Genomic DNA, 5,489 nt, shown 5'->3' with positions numbered 1-5,489 from the left:
GTTTTTTAAAAAAATTTATTTTCTATGGACCGTGTCATAGAACTCTTGGATACTACAACATTTTCAATGTAATTCCATTTAAATCTAGATTTTTGCTGTTTGTTTAACTGTAGTTCAGAGCTAATCTTATTTCTCTTTTAGAAAGGACATATGAAGGCAATTTTCTATTGAAACTGCTTCTAGAGGTCACACAACAAATTCTGTTTCTGCTCTTTCTCTCCTTGTTCAACCTTATTCCTTGACCTAAATACACTCCTGTTAGACTCCAAGATTCAAAACATCTGTCTACACCTTTCCTAGATTCCCTCTGGAGGCCCGACTTTGTTCTTGACTGTATATTGCTAACCACAGTAGAAGCCATGAACACAGCTTGTCTCCCTACAGGTCCCAGACTGCCTGATTGCCAGTGACAGCAATTTAGGCTTTTATGACCACTCACTGCTATAACACATTTAGATTTTATGGTAGTAACTCATGGATCCAGTGATGTTTGTGAAATTCAGTTGGGTGAGCAACTGTCTTTGTTTGACAATCCTGTCTTCAGAACTGTCTTCTTTAAGTTTTTCAGAATTCTAGATCCCTGAAAAATCATAACGATTGTTATGCCTGCTTATTCACACGAATTAGACCAGCAATGACCCAAGCTTAGTCAGATGTGGTGTCAAACACCAGAAAGGCGTCTTGCATGGCATTTTGTATCACCATGGAAATGCTGAATAAATAGCAATGTCCGTGGCGTAGTACTCTTTAACTATTTGCTCTGTAACCTTCATCTAGTCATATTAAATATGATAGAAACATACCTGAACTCACTTTTATGTAGGTGGAATATCAGCACATCTTGTTATTATAATTCTCCTTAAATTAAAGAGCCAACTCTGACTTAGGATTCAGCTTATCTTTCCTCACCCACTGTTACTTTGCAGATTCTCCCATTATCTGATTTCAGACAGGGAAACAAACCCTGGAGATAGTGGAAATTCTAATGCAAATGGTTGGAATAGGCTTGATGCAGTTTGCTGTGTGGAGATGAAACCCATGGCCCTTTAGTATGGAAACTAAAGACTAAACTAAACTGTTGTCAACTAAGAGAGAATCGAAACCAAGCTGATTACAAGCCCACTGAAGAACAGGATTTCCAAAGAGCAAAAGCACATCTAACATGGATTTTTGAAGGTGGTTTCAAAGATGCAGGGCAAAGCACAGTGTGTTTGGAAAGAAAGAACGGAGATGTGGAACAACGGTATGATGCAATCTTTAAGGCAAGGGCAAGGACAAGGGCAGGGGAAAGCTGAAGGGGTTAATGCTGGCAGGATTGCAGAGTGCGATTGCTTTGAGATTACAGTAAATCAAGGGATAAAGAGGTTAAAGAATGAACTACGTAAGTAGGTTTGTGAAATTAATGATTGTTCTAAACTGGCTTGTTGAACTCAGAGAAATGCAGTAATTCATAGCGAGTAGGAAAATGGACAGACATTCAAGTTGGATGGATTCTTTTATTCGTTTATCTGTTCTTACCTTTGTGGCATAGGACAGACAACCTAATTCTTTCATATGCTAGCCTGCATAATGGTATACTGAGTTTCCACCTGATTATGTAGGGAGTCTAAGGTCCAGGGAGCTATTGACCACTCAGTACTTTGGAGCTCTTTGGAAGGGCACACGTACGTGCATATTCATTCAGTAGAGTAATTGTTCCTTGTTTCAACAAAACAAAACCAAATACAAATAACTAAAAAATGAAAAAGAATGTTCAAAGGTATGGAATTAAACAACTAAGTTCAAAAGTAAAAGCCTCTTGAAGGCAGATGTTATCTCTCTCTTTGTGCCATCAGCACCAAGCCCAGTGCCTGGCACATCTTAGACTGTTTACAGGTTTGATGAGAAATGATTCTGAAAATGGCTAAATTAAATTTTGGGGGGGAAAAATTGGATTTATCGAAGTCATTTAATGAGTGGAGTTAGTCATACTGAACATGTCAATTTTGTTTCATCTCAGAAGAAATAAACTCATCTGTCACTGTTTTGCACTTTCTAGCGTGATCTAAGTCTGATATGCAATGCTGTTTAAGCCGTTTGAGTGTGGGCTGGACCTAGTGATTTGCTTCTAATGTACAGATAGTGGCAAGAGTGCTGGAATGGCATTTCTGAGATTAGGTTACAAGAGGACTGTGACTTCCTTTGTGGTGCTCTCTTGCGCCCTCTCTAGGGTCACTTGCCCTAAAAGAAGCATGCTGCCATGATGGGGGCATGGAGATACCCACGTGGCATGGTGAGGAGTTGAGGCCCTTAGTCCAACAGTGCATGAGGGTGTTGAGCCTGGCTACAACAATGCAAGGGAGCTGGAAAGCTAATCATTCAGCCCTAGCTGGGACTTGGGATGACCATCAATAACCCCAGCTGACAACTGGACTGCAACCTCATGAGAAACCTTGAATCTAAGGGACCCAGCTAAACCATTCCTAGATACCCAACCCACAGAAACTACAAAATACTAAATGTTTGTTATGTTAAGAAGCTAAGTTTTGGGATGATTTGTTATGCAGCGATAGATAATGAATACACTGTTAAACAAAAAGGAAAAAATCCTTGGGCAAAATGTTTGAAAACTAGACTTGTTTTTTTCCTAACAGTTTTTACTATTGTTTTTGCTGAGGGTCCTAAAGAGAGAGACAGAGAAGGAGACAGAGAGAGAGAGAAGGGAGTGCAGTGGGGGAAGAAGAGGAGAGATTGACTCTGTCTTTCCTTCTACTCCATCAAGGATTCTAACTTTTATCTTCCCTGTCTTCTAAGATAGCAGCCTTGGGGAGCTGAATTGAGTACATATTTGGCTTCCAAACAAATCTTCAAATACATGAAGGCTGGTTATATAAAATAAATAAAAATTATAAAAAATATAGTTTTCTTAATGATAGATGGCACGCGAGTATTTTCAAAAGTATTTAGAAAAATGTAAAAATATTTTAAGAAGAAAGGTAAACAAAGGCTAAATTTACATTGTTATAATATTTATTGTATATAATTTCATTGCTATTTAGTGTTTTTATCCTAATTTGTTTATACTAGTATTGCAAATATCTGCTAATATATGTAAACTTGTTTCATGGCTCTATTTTGGAAATCCATATTGCATTTCACCTGCCTGTACATCTATTTATTATATTTTCTGTCTCATCATAGCTAGTAGCAGTATTCTGCAGGTTTTGGTGATACCAGGGAGTTAAATTATCTTTAAACTGATATTCTATTCATGAGTATATACTGTCTGAGAGCATATTGAATTATATTAACTATGTCTCTGAAACTTCTGAAAATTCTTGGAATGAAGAGAAATATTTTATTTTTTTTCTTTATTCTTGCCAATATGGTAACTTTCTGAATCCATTATTTTTATAGCATGCCATTTAAATATGAATATTTTCGAAGTTAATTGGCAAAGATTATGAATGTGAGAGCTGTGAAAAGCACACTGAAGCCAGTTTTATCTTTTTAACCAAAGACAGAATCTGAAGAACAAGATTTTTCTTCTTATCCTCCTCCTCATGATAATCAATGCATATTTATAATTACCTATGGGCGTTGTATTATACTAATACCTGCAGGTCTTTTTTATTCATTCAATGAAAGGTTGCCAGATTCACCTATTCCATGAAGATTTTATGGAAGTAAATGTTGTCATCATCCCTTAAACTGGTAGGGTGCTTTATAGTTCACAGAGCATTTTCATGTGTATCATTCTATTAGTGCCTCGCAGTGGCCCTGGAATTAGGAGGGACGTTTACTATTGTTCTCATTTTATAGAGGAGGAAATCCAAGCTAAGAGAATTTAAGTGACTCTGCCAATTGGGGGTTAGAAAGTGCTATGCTTGAGTCCTGAATCTATCTACTAACTCTTGGTCCAGTGCTCAGTCCATAGGTTGTTTTTATTTTATAAATTTCTGACAGGTGCAACCCCACCAAATTTATGATTAATAATAAGTGTTGAAATGTTGAATGGCTCAGATAGGTGCGTTAACTTTCGAATGGCTCAGATCAAGTGTGAAAGGCGATACCACCATTTAAACCAGGAGTCTATGTTTTGCTCTACCTGCAGCTATTAATTAAGCTTAGTAAAAATATGCAAGTCCTACTGATGGGATATATTCCTGGCACTTATTTCCACTGGGATTTATGGCCCAACTTACTTAACAAGTGATAAGGGAAGCACCTCTGGTTTCAGCTCAAAGTGTATTTAGTATTAGAGGAATTGGCACACTTATTATCCCATATTGGAGAGCATCCAGTTAAAATCCAATCTAGGGCTTGATGATTGCTTTATCTGCAATAAGGAGTCATCTGTACAAAGATGTGGTTGACACTAACTGCTTTGAGAGATCTGAGGACCCGGCAAAGTCAGGCACCCAGTGGAGACTTCGGGTGTTCGTGCTCCACCCCCGTCCCCGGCCTCGCCACCCCCTTGCTCTTGGTAGGAGTTGGATGTGTCTGTCACGTGACTAGCTGGCTTTGAGACTGTGGTTTAATCCTCTAACATGGATCACTGGCCCATAGAATATTGATCTTTTTTTTTTTTTTTTGCGGTATGAGGGCCTCTCACTGTTGTGGCCTCTCCCGTTGCGGAGCACAGGCTCCGGACACGCAGGCTCAGCGGCCATGGCTCACAGGCCCAGCTGCTCCGCAGCATGTGGACCGGGGCACGAACCCGTGTCCCCTGCATCGGCAGGCAGACTCTCAACCACTGTGCCACCAGAGAAGCCCAGAATATTGATCTTGATTGCTACAGGATTCCTACTGGCTAAGCTATAAAGAATTTCATTCTAATGTGCACATTGTAGGTGTTCAGCAAATATTTGCTAAAAATAAATGAATAAATGCATACTTTCATAATTGAAAACTTTCAAAACCCAGAGAAAATGTGGTTTACACCTTCCCAGGGCTGGGCCTGTTATTTTCTTTATCAGAATTTCCTTGAAGTGTTTGTTAAGTATAAGCTTGAATACCCTTCATATTTGGGGTTCCTGTGTCTTGATCAGTGGTAGAAAAGCAGCTGCAGCGTAGTGACAGGGGCATGGAAGGGCTCACAGTGGGTCTCTGGAGGAGCCATGTTTTGTGCAGAGGTAGGGGTGAATTCTGGGCTCAGAAGCACCTGGGTCAGCCAACAGTTTTTTTTTTTGTTTGTTTTGTTTTTTGTTTTTTTGTTTTTTTTTTGTGGTACGCGGGCCTCTCACTGCTGTGGCCTCTCCCGCTGCGGAGCACAGGCTCCGGACGCGCAGGCCCAGCGGCCATGGCTCCTGGGCCCAGCCGCTCCGCGGCATGCGGGATCCTCCCGGACCGGGGCACGAACCCGTGTCCCCTGCATCGGCAGGCGGACTCACAACCACTGCGCCACCAGGGAAGCCCAGCCAACAGTTTTGATCAGTTACCCAGGAGGGAGTGAATGAGTTGGAAGCATCAAGGTTAATTTGTTGATTGAAATTATAATTCAGCATTTA

Source organism: Lipotes vexillifer, unplaced genomic scaffold (genome assembly GCF_000442215.2).
Source record: "Lipotes vexillifer unplaced genomic scaffold, Lipotes_vexillifer_v1.1 scaffold19, whole genome shotgun sequence".
NCBI lineage: Eukaryota > Metazoa > Chordata > Mammalia > Artiodactyla > Lipotidae > Lipotes > Lipotes vexillifer.
The sequence above is the reverse complement of the archived record's forward strand: the minus strand, read 5'-3'. Positions refer to the sequence as shown.